General features: G+C 54.2%; 1 protein-coding gene across 6 annotated transcripts in view; it reads left to right on the forward strand.

Moving 5' to 3' along the window:
- SEPTIN9 (septin 9) overlaps positions 1–15,616 on the forward strand; it is a 134,095-nt gene that overhangs the window by 85,171 nt on the left and 33,308 nt on the right. The window contains exon 1 of one of the 6 annotated variants that reach the window (XM_010407557.4): positions 12,467–12,574. The exons of the other annotated variants lie outside the window; for them this stretch is intronic. The gene's annotated coding sequence lies outside the window, so the exon portion shown is untranslated. Of the gene's footprint in view, positions 1–12,466; positions 12,575–15,616 lie in introns of those variants that run through there. 6 annotated transcript variants of the gene reach the window in all.

The following is a 15,616-nucleotide window of genomic DNA, read 5'->3' on the forward strand; positions in this document are numbered from 1 at the left end:
ATCCCAGGAAGTGAGGCTGTCCACTGCAGCCAGCCAGACCCAGGAGGATTTGTTTGCCCTGCTGGAAGTCCCTGCGGGCCCATAGGAAAAGCAGCGACCTCCCCAGTGGAGCTTCATTATGCAAAGGGATAGTTTCCCATAGGAAACACCACGGTTCCCACTTCCTTTCCTTGCCACACGTCACGTCTGAGACCAGGAGAAGGCGAAGCTGGGGATGCTGCATCCAGATCTGGGGCTTCCAACATCAGAAGGACACGGAGGTGCTGGAGAGAGTCCAAAGGAGGCCATGGAGATTCCCCAGGGGCTGGAGCCCCTCTGCTCTGGAGCCAGGCTGGGAGAGCTGGGAGTGTTCACCTGGAGAAGAGAAGGATCCAGGGAGAGCTCAGAGCCCCTTGCAGGACCTAAAGGGGCTCCAGGAGAGCTGGACAGGGACCTTGGACAAGGGGCCTGCAGTGACAGGACAAGGGGAATGGCTTCTCGCTGCCACAGGGCAGGGTTAGATGGGATATTGGGAAGAAATTCTTCCCTGTGAGGGTGGTGAGGCCCTGGCACAGGGTGCCAGAGAAGCTGTGGCTGGCCCATCCTGGGAAGCGTCCAAGGCCAGGCTGGATGGGGCTTGGAGCAACCTGGGATGGTGGAAGGGCAGGGGTGGGACTGGGTGGTCTGTAAGGTCCCTTCCAACCCAAACCAATTTATGATTCCGTGCTGAGCTGCAGAGTGACCCTGGCCCTGGGCTGAGTGACCTGGCAAGTCTCTTCCATGGCTGGGTTGGGTCTGTGGGTGAGGCTGTGCATCCATGTCATCTCCTCACCTCCTGAACCTTGCAGGAAGGATCTGGGGTGAATGTGTGTCTGCAGAGGTCGGAGCCTCCTGCTCCAGGCAGGAGGTGACCGACTGCAGGCTCACCTGGCTGTGGCTCATGGGGTCTGTGCTCCAGCTGGGCTGTGAGCCCTGAGCACTCTGTGATGAAAACTGGGGCAGCCCCTGGACAGAGGTGCCTTTGCTGGCTGAGAAATGGGTGAGTGCTCCTGCCTGCCGTGGGATTTGTGTTCATCCAAGTGGTGCTGAAAGGCAAAAGGAGACACAGCCCTGGCTGAGGGGGGCATGTAGGAACTGGAACCAAGATTTTCTCTGTTTATCTTGTGGTATTTGCATGTCTGGAGCCCATGACAGTCGTGCTGGGGAACATGCTCCGCACCCATCCACTCCTTTGGATCCTCCAGCTTTCCCACATTTAGGCTAATCATCCTACAGGCTGATAAGGCAAATAAAATCCGTTATCTCGACCAAGATAAAACAAAGAGTTTGCTTTGATCTCCTGCAGTAAGGCCTGGCCGCTGGTTTTGTGACTTCTCTGCTGTCTGCCGGGGGAGGGAAGTGATGGCAGTGGTGATGAACCTTCTGTAATTAAGGAATCGTTCTCTTTTAAGCTATTTCTAGACTGCCGTCCCTGCCTGAGATGTTTCTGTTGGCCAGTGGTTGAAGGGACACCATAGGCTGGGTGCAGCGCCAACTCCATAAACTGTGTCAGAGGAACTGAAGGAGATTATAGAGAGATAACTTTGTTTTGAGAAGATCAAACGTTGTTGTGAACAAAAAAGATAAGTTGACAGCAAGCCAGTTGTGTTCTTTACTCCTCCAGCAAACAAACAGACACAGACACACTTCTACATTGTCAAAAATGCCTTGATGAAGCTGAAGTGTATGTGGCTAAAAATGGAAAAAGCAGCTGGTCTTGGATGGCAGCCTGTGCTCAGACTTCTTTGGGCCCAATTTTCCTTACATCTGTTAGAGGTTTTAAAGGAGGGATGTGGGGAGAGAGCTGCTTTCCTTTGGGTTGGTTAAATTTGGGTCACTCATTTCATTGATCTTCTGAGCTGGTCTCTGCACGGAAGTTCCCAGGGTTCCTGTAGGGTCACATGCATCAATACCTCATCCTCTTGAATCATTTTGGTTTGGGCATGAAGGTAGCACCAGACATACTGGAAGACAAAGCTGGACTCAAGGGTCTGGTCCAAAACATTTTGCAACGAACAAAACTTTGCAGATGTTTATACATTTATGAAAAGCAAATAATTTTAGCAAACCATCTAAGGTTGCTGTGCCAGCCCAGGAGTGACAGCCTGCGGATTTGGGGTTGCTGGACTTGTATCACCTGCAGTTTGTTCTGTGTGGAAGCTGTATGTTGGTTTTTGCATGGCAAAGGGCATTTGTCCGACAGCAATGAAGGATGGCTGAAATGAAGTGTCTTTCAACACCTTGAAGTTCAGAGGCTGATGATGCTCTAGCAAATATGAGCATTACCTTGGGTTTATGTTTAGCTTTTCAACCCTTGAGAAGGTGTCCAGGGTTTGTCTGAGTCAGGTGGTCTTACCAGGTGTTCTCCTGCATTATTCCCAGAATCAGAGAGGGAGGTGAAAAGGGATTTGCAGCAGGACAGAAGTGGCTGAGGCATTAATCCCTTGTTATTATGAGTGCTTGACAGCCCCCCAGCCAACCTGGCTTGGTCTGGTTGTTCTGTTGCTGTGGATGATCATTTGCTGTAGTGTGTGTGTCAAATTCTCTTTGATGCTTATCCACAGTACCTTAGTCTTTTATGGTGGCTCTGCCTTCCCCCCTTTCCTCCTCTCTTGCTGTACATGGAGTGGGCCAGACATTCCTTCCCTCTTTCAAAGAAAAGCTCAGCTTGTGGAGATCTCAGAGTAAGAAGATTAGATGGGAATCCAAAAGGACGTGGTGCTGAGGAGGAGAGGGCAGCGATAAAAGTTAATGATACGTAAGCTCTTGAAAGGAGCTTTCTCAGCCACAGCTGTGTGGTAACTCACAAGTCTTGAACTGTAGGGCATTGCTTTCAACTCCAGCACAAATGCACCTGGGGTGTGTTCCATGTGGGCTGGGGAGATCTGGAGGGACATCACAGGAGCTGCCCTACCCAGATGGGGCTGGAGCCCCTGCCTCTGTTTGCTTCCCCTGTGTGTTATGACTCTGGAAGGGGAATTTTGTTCACTCTGCTCAGCGTTTGCTCTGACCTGGGAGCTTGTGCTGTTCTCTGCTGATGCACTGAAGAGTTGGTGTGCTCTGGACTCTTCTCTGAAGCTCTGGCACATGGAGGTACAGGATGAGTCCCTGGTTACAGCCTCTGAAGCTACAAATGTGCAGGCTCATGCTCTGTCTCAGGGCATCCACTGGCAACTCCCTCCCATCCACAGTGGAAATCAGTTCATGGACCAAGAGCCAGAAGAACGCTGCAGAGATGGCAAAAGTTTGTATGGCAGGAGAGCCTGGTTGGGGCCCTGCCTTTGCTGCCCACTTCATTGTCTTGGAGGAATCCCTCTACCCACTCCTGCTTCTTTTGTAACCAGGAGCCAGTGAACGTGGGCCTGAGGTTTAGTCCTTGCGTCGGGTTTTCTTCTTCCAGGTTCAGCTGGTGATTAAGAGTTTGCTGGTCCTGCTCCCAGAGGTGCTGTGGGATTGTGCAGGGTGGGAGAAGCCACTGCCCAGGTCACTGGAGTGTCTCTACAAAGGGAGGTCCTGACCTGTCCAGGACGAAAGGGAGTGTATCAGGTGGTTTCTGTATCAAAACCTTCTCCAGTCTACCTTGGTCACTCCTAAATTTGAAAAACTCGTAGTTTGAAGAGGAAAAAAGGATTTGGAAGGCAGACTTTGGATGTGTGGGAGCAGGTGTGGGATGGATTGTGCCTGGTGTTTGAGGAGTGTTGGAGGCTGCTGGTACTGAGGGAGGAGCAGGGGTATTTGGATGCTCTTTGCCTCATGTCCTCTTCCCCTGCTTCCATCCTGTGCAGACTGGATGGAGAATGGAGATTACCTTGGAATTGTCCAGCGATGTCCTGGGAAAAAGGAGTAGATCTGAGCAGCTTTTCTGATAAAACTTAATTGTTTAGACAAACTCTGGCTGAACTTGCTTCCTCCTGCCTCCCAGCGTGCAGATAAATGGGGTGGAAGTGGGAGGCCGAGTTCACAGGCTGCTGGGGCCCTCCCTGGGGTCACCCCACCCCCGAGACCCCCTGTCCACCCCTTTTGGTGGCCTTGGAGGAGACGAGAAGATGCAGTTGAGTGCTGAGGGTGATGCCCTGGCTTTGGGTAGTTCAGTGCTCTGAGATGTGATGGGAACCTTGATAAGGCAGCACATCAGGGGTGTGGGTGGTCCTGTGGGCAGCAGTGAGTCCGTCATGGTTCAGCTGCGGAGGCTGGACCTTGGCTGTGTGTTGCCCTGCAGGATGCAGGAGGTGAATTTGTTCCAGCCCTGTTCTCTCCAAGCCTGGCAGTGCTGGGTGTAGGGTGGCTGGGCAGAGCTGTGCCCCTGAGAGATCCCTGTTTGACCTGGCAGTGAGGGTAGTCAGGATTTGGGTGGGATGTGGCCACTGGAGAGGTGTTGCCATGCCCTGTGTGGCTCCTGCCGAGGTCTCCAGGAACTGCTTTGTGGAGTCAGATGAAATCTGAGATCCTGCCATAACACTGATGTTCCTCCCACCACTCCTCAGGGAAACAGTCCTCCTTGGCCTACTTTGTGTAGTAAATAAAAGTTTATTTACAGCCCAGGAGTGCACGCCCTGAGGTTGGGAGGTGAAGGGTTCCTGCAGGGCCCTGGAGGAGCTCTGGAGTTTCCTTTCTGCTTCGTGCCTTTGGTTTCTGGACAGAAAGTCTTGGGAAGGAGCAGCCCTGTGAGTGGGAGCTCAGGGGAAGCAGAGCCCTTTGCGTGGGCCTTGGGGCATGGCTTTGTCCCTGTGTGTCACCTGGAGAATGAGAACTGAGAGGAGATAACGAGTGCTCACGTGTGACACGTGGGCTGGAGCAGCCAGGGACAGCAGCAGGAGGTGAGCTGCCATCCATCTGTCCCCCTCCTTGGCTGAGGGTGGTGTGGGGACGGTGCCGAGGGGGACGTGGGCATGGGGCTGAGCTCTGCTCACCAGCGTCTGTGGGGTTTCCAGCTCTGCCCTGGCACTGCCCATAAATATTCTGCAGAGCTTCAGGGAATGAGCATTTGTCTTCTCCTCCACTTGGAGGAGGGGGAGGGGTCTCTTTGGGGTTATTTCAGCCCATGTGTGGGACAGATTGTTTATGGGACAGTCGTTTGAAGGGCAAGCAAACCAAAGCCATGATTTGGGCTCCACTGAAAGAGCAAAGCTGGGAAAGCTTCAAGTCGTGGCTGCAGAGACAAGGGGGAACATGGCTGTGGCTTTCTGCTGGGGACCAGTGTTGTGTCCCTTGGGAGAGGCACAGAGAACATTGTTTGGAGTTTCTGCTTTTCCTTCTCATTTTTCAGACACGCAAGATTAATTGCTCTCTTTTATTGTCCGCAGCAATATTTATTTTGCTGCTCGGCAGCAGCAGGGACTGGATAGGTTTCACAAACTGAATTTTCCCTGGACAAGCCCCTCCTCTGATTTCACACCTCCAGCTGCCAGGCTCAGTTTTAAAACAGTTTGCACCAAAGCTGAAAAGTATTTGTAGGGCAGAGCAATGCCTTGCAGGAAATGGCTTAAGCTTCCTGCTCCCAAGATGGTGTGAGTGTTAAAACAGAACTGGAGAAATATTAGACATCCTACATCCGGCCTGGCTGGGGAGGGTGACCCTGAGGTGATGAGATGGAAAGCCTGGACACCCCTTCCCCCTGCTGCTTGTGCCTGGCAGCTTCCGGCAGGATGAGGGGCCCTGCTGGTGCCCCCCGACCCCCACCCCCTGACTTTATGGGGGGAAAAACGGGCAAATTGCTTCTTGCTCCTCTGGGTTTTGCTGTGTTTCAGTTTTGTGGGAAATGTGTGGGGAGAAGTGGTCGAAGGTGTGGAGCGAAGTGTCAGCAGAGTGAGTTTTCAGCGGAAAATGGGAGTTGGGAAAGCACTGGTTCTGATGAAATGTTTGTAGCAGTTTATTCACCGCCTCCCAGCCTGCAGTGAAAGGTGAAAGTCTGGGACAGCTGGATCTGAGCTGGTCCCGTTTGTTTGGGGCTGGAGTGGGACCTTCCTCATCCATCAGTGAAAATCACTGCTGAATTATTGGCTTAATCAGAGAAAACGGAATTCCTCCAGCGCGGGTGAATTCCCACTCGGTGCCGGCTGAGCACCATCTACCTGGCCAGGCAGGGAATAGCAGCTGCTGTGTGTCCAGGACAGACGGACAGCGCTGGGACAGAAATTGGGAGTATGGGTGAGCAGGAGCGTGGGGAAGGGCGGGCAGCAATGGGGTCCCGTGGGCAGGGAGGACCTCGCTGGAGCTCTGGGGTGGCTGTCACATCTTCAGATGGAATTCAGCTCCCTGGGGGTTACTGCCCTGGTATAGAAAGCTTCTCCAAACCCTGGTTTGCTGGCTGGAGCATGGAGATTTAGGGAATTTTATTCAGAATGTTACCAGCTGGATAAAAAAAAATACCTGAGCTGTGTCTGGGAGTCTGCAGATGCAGGAGGAATGAGGTGGAGGTGGTGGGCAGAGCAAGAGGAGGAGTATGGGTCAGAGCTTGGGCTGGTCTGAGCTCACTCACGCTCACTTCCTCCAGCAGTCACTGAGAATCCTAAAATTGCTCATAATGGAGGAAAAATTGCACCCGTGCTGGGAGCTGAGTCCCTTTGGGAGGTGTGTTCCAGCTGCAGGAGCAGCAGCAAAGCGTGTGGGTGCTTTTTGGGGCGGGTGCACCATGAATGGAGCATTATGCTGTGCTCCAAGCACCCTCCTCCCAAGCTTTCCGCCCTGACCCCTTCCTTTCCTGAGCTGTTCCATGTGGGATGGTGGGAGCCCCCGCCGCTCTGTCAGAGCAGGGATCCGGAGGGGTGAGTCCCACCCTCAGAGGCAGCTCTGGGCCTGGGGAGGTCGGTGTCTGACGCCCACCTTTCCCCATGGCACATAACCCCCCTTAGCCCTGAGCAGCGCAGCCCTTGGGGCTCGGGATTTGGCGAGGCACACCCTGTTTGTTTTCCCAGGTTTTTCCATGGGGTGCTTTTCCTGGGAAAGCTTTGGCCTGCGGACCTGGGGGAGGGGAAGATGAGGCTGATTTAAATCCCAGAAGTAGTCACAGCTGGCTGAAAGCTGTGTCTGCAGCCTGCAGTACACCGGAGGTGCCCAGCGCTCTTGGACAACGCGCTGGTGAAGCTGAGGGAGTGGGAGCCAGTCCTGGGGCTGCCGCTGCAGGGTATGGGGGGCAGGAGAGGAGGGGTGGGCTGGAGGACTGCTGGGGCTGTTTGGGGACAGAAATGCAGTTATTTGCCCTGGAGTCATCCCCATTTGCCCTGGAGTCATCCCCACTGGCCCGTGGCTGCCACACTGTGCAGGGACCAGCAGGGTGGTCATGCACAATGTGGGGCAGGGGATGTGTGTAAAAAGGCTTTGCTGCCCCAAATGATGCTGGGTTGAAGCCTGCTTTTACCTCCCTGCCCCATCAGCTGGTGAGGCACATGCTCACACAGCATCCTTGAGTCCACAGGGCTCCAGGTGGGGTGGGGGAACAGGGAAAATTCATCAGAAAAGGGAGCATCCTTCCCCAGGAGTGTCCTGGAGCCCCTCAGGCAGTCCAGCAGCCCCAGGGTGTGCTGAGCAGCTGTGGTGGGGCTGTGGGGCTGTGGGGCTGCAGGAAGAAGCGGTGCTGCTCTGTAATCCCTGCATGGGGGATTTATTTTTCTTCTCCTGGCTGGCTGACCCTCAGTCTGCCCCTGCCAGCCCTTCCCTCTGTGTCACTGCGGGTCGGGGTGTCCCTGTGTGGGATGTGCCCTCCTTCCCACGGCTCCCACAGAGGGACGTGGAGCCTGGGGCTGCAGCAGTGGGAGAGGCACAGAAAGGTTTGGGAAGGGGTTTGGAAAGAGCTCCTTGAAAGGCTCTGTCCAGGGCAGAGGGCAGTGCTCGACTTGCTGAACCACAGATCTGCAGGGAAGCCGAAGTTTGTCTTAAATCTTTCTTAAAGCTTGTCTTAAATCTGAGATGAATGGGTAATCTGGAGCCCAGGGAGTGAGTTTTAGCCTGTCTCTGTGAGACTGGGGTTCTGCCTTGCCCTGATGTGCTCTGCAGGATCATGGATTGGGACGGGAAGGGCAGGGATGTAGCAGGGTCTGTGCTGGACCTGCCTGCATCCCTCAAGGGATGGATCCAGCACCCAGTCTTTGCCTCAAAAGCTGATTTTCCCTATTGCTCTTCATCTAGAAAATAGATTTCCACCACAACCTTTGCTTGAATGGTCCCAAACTCTGAATCCAGGGTCTTGGAGTCCTCAATAAAGCTTTTTCTTCTGGTTAAAAAACTTGAGTAATGGTTGATAGATCCCCAAGTGTGCACCCGAGGTTGTGGAGCGACCTAGGCCCCCAGGAATAGGCTGAAGTCAGCAGCACTCTCTGCTCTCAGCTTTAGGAGGGTGTCAGACATGAGAGCTGTATCCTGCTGAGCTGAAAACCTCAAACCCCGTTGGGGCCCATGACCTTTAAGTGGCAGCGAGTGTCACAGAGCAGAACCTCTGCCTTTATCTCAGATTACGGCGGGGTAGGAGGCTCTGAGCAGAGCTTGGGTGGTGGCAGGGCTGCCCTGGTTTCTCTGAGTTGGTGTTTGGGAGGCAGTGGGGCTGCCCTGATTTCATGGGGTGGTGGGGCTCATGTTGGGGGTCTCTCTGTGCTGGCCAGGCTGAGATGAGGGTTTGGGGAGCTGGTGGGGAGCACAGCACCCAGTGCCCCGGAGCCAGGGACACCCATTGCTGTGGGGCAGCACGTGCTGCTCCCTCCTCAGGTGCTCATGGGGGCCTCATGGGATTTGCAGTCTGGAGCATCCCCCTGACACTTTCTCTAGTCCTTGTAGGAAATGGAAACAAGGATCCTTGGTGTCCTGCAGGTTTGTGTCCAGAAGAGTTGCTCTGAACATGTCCTGTGTAAGATCTCCAGGAAGCATGACGTGCTGTCACCGTGTTAGGTTTGTGGATGCTGTCAAGGTGAGGATTAGGTGTACAGAGCCAAACAGGTACAAATGAACCCCAAAAACATGCACCAAGTGTGCATGGCAGCTCAGAGGAAATGCTTCTTCTGTTCATACCTAAAGCCAAGCTCTGCTTTCTTAGAAGTGGCTTCGCCCAGCAACGCCTGTGATGGTTCCTGATGATTCTTTGAGAGTTTATTCAGCAGCAGCACCTTCTAATTCAGGTCTCTCCACTTCCCCAGCAAATGCAGCTTCCCTGGCTTCTGTCACGTGTGTATGGACACCTGCCCTTGGTCTGAGTGCTGGTCCCAGTCCATGTAATGCTCTGTAGGGTGGATGGTGATGGAGACCTGGTGCTGAGTGCTTCATTCCCCACTTGGTGTGATTGTGGTGCAGGTCTGCCCTGAAACATCTCTCAAATATTGGTTCATCCATCTATCTATCTATCTATCTTCTGAAATCTCTTGAGGAGCATTACAGCCTAATTGGAATTAGGTGCCTAAATACCTTTTAGGATGTATGTCCTGGCTCTCCTGTGCCTCTGAACACGGCACTGCCCCATCACCCTGATGCTGGAACAGCATCAAACCCCAAGATGTGCTCTGGCATGGGGAGTGGGATGGTGGGAGCAGCTGGGGTGAGGCAGGAAGAGGCAGGACGCCCCTCTTAGACCTCCCAGGGAACACTAACACAGCTTCTTTCATGTTGTGGTGGAGCCCATTGCAGGCAGACACCGTGCTACATCTCAACTGGCTCAGGAGCTGATTTGCTGTAGACACCTTCTGTATTCAGTAGGATGAGGTGTTTCTCCAAGGAGCAGGTCAGGACATCGCAGCTCCAGGTCTGCCACCCCACCTTTTCTATTGCTCTCTCCAACAATTAGGCAGCTAGAATCCATCCAGCCCCTCATTTAAACTCCTTCTTGAGCTACAGGATGTCCTGTGAGATTACTGAGCACTTGAATGAGGGGCTTTCTTAGCTTGGCAGAGGCTGAGCAGACCCCAGAGAGCTCCTGTGCTGGGGGAAGAGTCTGTTGCCAAGTCGTAGGAGGAATTCCCACGTTCCTGTTCCTTCCTGCTGGCTGCCAAATGCTTGTCCTGTCCACAAAAGCTGATGTATTTGCTAGGATTTAACCTTTGCTCATAGAAGTGAATAACGGAGATCTTTTACTTTTGGTTTCTGGGTGTAAATTCACAGCTCAGCACTGCTTTTGTATGCACAGCACGGACCCGTGGTGGGAAAAAACGGAGGAGGAACAGAGAGAGACTCCGCTTGGGTGAAGTCCTTTGTACCAACAGCTGGGAGCCCACAGAAAATTGCTGCTCCCTCCTGCCCTGATGAACCCCCAGACCAGGCTCTAGGTGCCAACCAGACCTCACCATTTCAGCAGTAGCACAAAGGCAGCCCTGTGGGATGCGGAATTTGGGATTTCTCACGCCCAGAGTCGCTGCTGGTCCTGTCTGGACTGATGGACAGGCTCCCACATCTTCCCTGTTGGCAGCAAGCATGTCCGTGGAGTTTCAGGGAGAAGGAATGCTCCTTTTTGTTGCTTCTTTTCATGCCTACAGCAGAAGACACAGCTAGCACTGTTTTACTCTGCCCTGGACCCTCTTTTTATTCTCCAGTTTGTGTCCTGTGGGACAGCCCTGGTTGCACTGGTGCTCATGGTTGCCACCAGTCATGTCACCAGCAGCCTGGCCACCTCTATGTGGAGCTGACCTGGTTTGTGGGAGGTGAGAATGGCCCAAACTTCAGCTCTCAAATCTGGGCAAAGCAGAAAAGAGAAAACCAGCAGGTCCAGGCACAGCCTGAACTCATTTTTGGAGGACATCAGCCATGGCCCACGGGTGGGATCAGCAGGAGGGAACCCTGCACAGAGGAGAGAGGTCTCTGAAACCCCATGGTGAGGGTTTGGGGCATGGTAGAACCGTGTGATGCCCTGATCAAGGTCAGCTGTCCATCAGGGCAGTGTGTGGCCTCCAAAAAGCTGGAATGAGTCTCCAGTGCTGCTCCAGGATTTGGTTCTAATTAAAGGGACACCCATGTAGGTGACCCCGGGGCACTCCTCCCCACAGGGGTGGGGAGAAGCTGCTGGTGGAGTGAGGCTCTTGGCTGGGGGATTTGCTTAGGAGCAGGCTTGCAGTGGGACCCTGGGGAAGCAGCATGGAGAGGTCCAACCTTACCAGTGTTTGCTGTTCCTGCACCAGCAATGCCTTCCTGGAGCTAAAGTTCCGTGGGATCAGCAGAAGCAGGGGTAAAGCTGAAGTGTTTTTTGCTGTAGGCGTGTGGAAATTGGACCCACAAAAGGACGGGAATTGCAGTGATTGCCCCCAAAATGACAGGGTGCTGATTATAATCACAGTCCATGGCATTGCTGCTGGCCCAGGGGTTATGACCAGCGCCATAACCCCACAGAATTCTCTTTTCTTGCCTATCTGTGTAAATCTCTGCTCTCCCATCAGTGCCTGCCCTCAGCACTCCCTGAAAATTGCCCAAAAATTCCATCTTGGTGCAATTTAGAATACGCTCCAGCCTGCCCTGAGCACATCTGGTATCTGTGCGTCGGGTGATATTAATCACAGCATGAACGCAGCCAAGTGTTAAACGGCACAGCCCTCCCACCTCCCCCCCGAAAACGAAGGTTGTTTCCGTGCTCCAGCAATAAAATGAACCCAGCATTCCCGGGCAGGCGGTGATCTGGCAGGAACAACTGCTGTGTGGGATGAAGGGATGAGGAACACTCCGAAACGGGCCAAGAAACCATGTGCTCCTAGGACTTTTTGAAATCCCTGCGGTGTTTGAAGCTATTTTCTAGTCCTCCTCATTTTCTGAATCCGCGGCTGTTCCTGCTGCGTCTGCAACTGCTCCCTCTGCCCCGGAATTTTGTGCCGAGGTCTTGTTGTTTTGGGTGTAAATGCCGCTTTCTGTTTCCAGGAAGGTAAACACCCCTCCCTTGCCCTGCTTGGCTGTGCAGATATCAAAGTGCTTCGCAAAGCAGGGGGGAGATGATGTTTCTGTTTTGCAGATGGGGGACAGGAGTTGCAGAGGCTGCTGAGAAGTCCATGGGAATCTGCTCGCTTGGAGGGTGCTTGTGGTTTTGCTTCAGGACACTTAGTGGCTTCCTTTAGTGTTGGGCAACGACAGGACTGGCACAAGGGATATTTTTGCTCCCCTTTTTCTGGGCTGGCCACACAGCAGACAGTGAGCAAAACCCCACCAGCACCATGCTGGTCATGTTGCCCCCAAGTTCCCCAGTTTGTGGTTGATTAAAAAACAAAAAAAGAAAAAAAAACACAGAAAAAACCCCCAAAACTGTGGTTTCAGCACAGTTGGCGCCTCAGCCACTGAGGTTGCTGTGCTTTTAAGGGAGGCAGCCCCAGCACTGGTGCCTGGGAGGAATGGGGGGGCGAGAACTCTTGTGTGGTGTCTTTGATGTTGGAGGCTTTTACCCGCGTTACCCGGGGAGAAACTCGAGTGCTTTTCATGTCTGGTGGTGAGGGAGGCAGAGAGCCAGGAGGGATCTGCTTTGTGAGACCTTTTCGACGGGAATTCAGCAGAACTTTCCAGAAGTTGGGGGGAGGCTCTCTGGGGCAGCAGCTGAAATAGGTGCTGAAGCATCCTTGGCTCTCGAGGGCTCCAGGCAGCGTGCATTGTCCTCCTCATCATCCTTGGCTGAGTAAGTCTCTGCTTGAGCTCTCCCCAGCCTCAGGGAGTAAAAAGCTGTGGCAAGGGCTGTGCTGGGGTCTCCACAGCCGTGCCAGTGGGGATTTGTGGAGTGGGGAAGTTAAGCGTGGCCGTGCGATGAGTACGTGGGGGTTTGAAGGGTAAGGAGGGGAAAAATAGAGCAGTGGCTTAGCAGGGGGAAAATACCAGGGACGTGATGCAGGCACTGTCACAGGGGAGTGATTTGTCAGGACCTGTGCCAAGGGAGGAGGCAGAGCCGGCTCTGCCACCTCTCAGGCTCCCTGTGGGATGAGATGTGCTGGGCTGAGCCTCTGCACCACAGCCCGAGCAGGCAGAGAGTGGGACAGGGGAGTCACAGAGGCTGGCGTCAGCTCCTGGGGGTGAAATGGGGTGGCAGCAGCCCTGACATCATCCAGGGCATGGGGGCTCCCTGGGGTGTCAGCTCCCAGCAGGATGGGACCCCGGTGCAGACGGGCTGTCCTCACCCAGCTCCCACTGCCCTGTGGTGGAAAGGGGCCTGGCTGCTGGCAGTGCCAGGCAGGGGCGGGGTGCTGCCTGTGGTGGGCTCCGTGCTGAGTTTGGGAGCCCTGCCCCAGCCAGAGGGGCCGGGTGTGGTTTGCCTCTGCGCAGGTGGTGGGAAGGGGCTGCCACAGCCTGGCCAGCCCGGCAGATGTGTGGCTGTGAGGGCTCTGCAGGAGATGCTCTCACGTTACTTTTGGCAAATGCGTTCCTGTGACATCGGGGGGAGTGTGTCTGGTGACGTAAGGGAGGGCTGGCAGCCCAGGGTGGCCTCACTCCTTGGTTTCTGCTCTGGAAGTTGGCTGTGAGCTGATGTGGAAAAGGAACTTCCTGGTGTTTGATGGCCCCTTGTCCTGATGAACACTGGGGAAAACCTCCTGAGCGTCCTTGTGTGTGCTGGTGGGTGCAGGGCTCCTGTCTCCAGCCCTTTTCCATGGCTTTCGGTGCCTCTGTGGGAAGTGCTCCCCAAAAACAGCCTCCTGCTCTCCCCTCCTCTTGCTCATCCTGCCCCAGCACTCACAGCAGCCCCCAAACCTGAGCTACAGCCCATGCACAGGGCACACATCTCCTCTGCACTGTGGGGTGCGCTGGGATCACCCAGAGCCCTGGGGACACCCCAACCCCCCAAAAAGGGCAGGGCTGTGGAGATGCCACACGGATGGGGACACTGTAACAGTGGGGCTGCCACAAGGCTGGGGACACCAAAGGGATGATGACACTCCAGGGATGTGGATGCCATGGGGATGGGGAAGGCTATGTTGCAGCCCTGGAGCTCTGCAAACTGGCCCAGCTCCGAGCCTCACTTTTTTTTGTTTTCCTCTTTCTTTTTCTTCTTTTTTTTTTTTTTTTTAATAATTTGAACAGCCCCTCTGCATCCTTGCCTCGCCATTCCTGATGGCCCAGTGACAGTGACACAGATGTTTAGGTGACACGGTAGGGCCCCCTGGACTTGCCAAGCACAGAGGTTTTCCATCTTGCCTTAGTCTGGCAGAGGTTGGGGGTACTGGGCACGGCAGCCCGGGCTGTGCCAGTGTGAACCCCCAGGAACTGTTCTTTCTCTCTGTATCCCAATGTCTCCCTGTCAAACAGCCCTTGGAAGCAGCCAGGGCTGCAGGAAAGGCTTCACGCCAGAGGATTTCAGGCTAGGCTTTTTATATCCATCCCAGTGTGACCACACTTCATTTAGGGAAGGAGCATCCAGGATGGATCTGGGCTGACATATTCAGGGCTGAGACTATCTCGGCTCTGCCAGAGCAGATCGGGGCCAGGGGAGCAGCTGGGATCCAATGGGGCCGGTACTGCTGCCCTGTGCTGTGCCTTCCAGCATACACCAAGCTGTTTATGTAGGATTTCTTGGGGATTTCATAGGTGTTGTGTCCATCCTTCTGTAAAGAGCAGGTCATTCCATCTGTCCCAAAACTCCCTCTTTGGAGCCACGGGTATCCAGCCGTGATATCTCGTCCATGAGCTGAGCAGCTGCGTGCCCTGCACGGCACACTGGGCTTGCTGCTGCTGCTTTCCAGGGTCAGCTTGTGGGAACACGCGGAGCAGAGGAGTACAGGAACAGCTTCCCACAGCGCCAGGCAAGTTTTGGGTTAAAGTTGCTTAATTTTATTGAATTCCTGCTGCTGTGGATGGTGGGTGCGGCAGAGGGAGCAGACTGGTGGTGCAGCTCTGGGGTGGGAGAGGATTTTGTGCTGCTGTTGGACATGTGCTGGCTGAGAGTCCTGGGTTTCCTGGTGCTAATGACTGTTGGGTGGGTGGACTAAATTCCCCTGGGAGGTAAGTGAGCCAGGCAATGGGGTATTTGTGTGTGCAGGCAACACTGGGCTGAGCTTTGGTTTTGAGACAAGGTAAAAATGCAAAAAACCAAGAATCGTGATTATGTGGGAACCCCTAAACGCTGCTGCCTTGTCCAGGTGTGGTTCCAGATTGTAGGATATAGCATCCAGGAGGAGTGCAGCTGTCCAGGGTGTGTGCCCTGCTTTAAGGGCCTCCTGAGTGCAGATAAGGACATGTCATGATAGAAAAAAACTGTTTGGAACACACAGAGAACTGCGATAGAGCTGTGACCTCTCCCATGCTGTTGTAGTTGCCATCCATGATTTCCCATGTTGAGACCAAAACCCCTGTGTGGCCGTGGGGCTCGTGGGTAGCTCCATGGTGGTGTTTGAATGTGTTTGACCCCACAGCCCCTCAGCACGTACCCTCTCACTGGGTCGTGCTGGCCATGGCTCGAGGTATGCACATGTGGCACGGTCTAATGGCTTGGTGGCCAATAACCCGGCAGCAGCGGTTCCTGGACGCCTCTCCGTGGGGAATCCAGACTTCCCTTCCCTGAGCACGGTGGAATTTTTATAGCCTGTGGTTTCAAATGCTGTGATTTCCTTATGGCCCCGATGCCGAATGCAGCCCTGTGGAAGCTGTGCTGGGGCTGGGTGAAACACGGGCTGGAGCTGCTGCTCCCTGGGTAACATGGCTGAGCTTTGCTCCAGCACAGGGGAAAGGCTGGGCT

This window comes from Corvus cornix, chromosome 18 (genome assembly GCF_000738735.6).
Source record: "Corvus cornix cornix isolate S_Up_H32 chromosome 18, ASM73873v5, whole genome shotgun sequence".
Classification (NCBI taxonomy): Eukaryota; Metazoa; Chordata; class Aves; order Passeriformes; family Corvidae; genus Corvus; species Corvus cornix.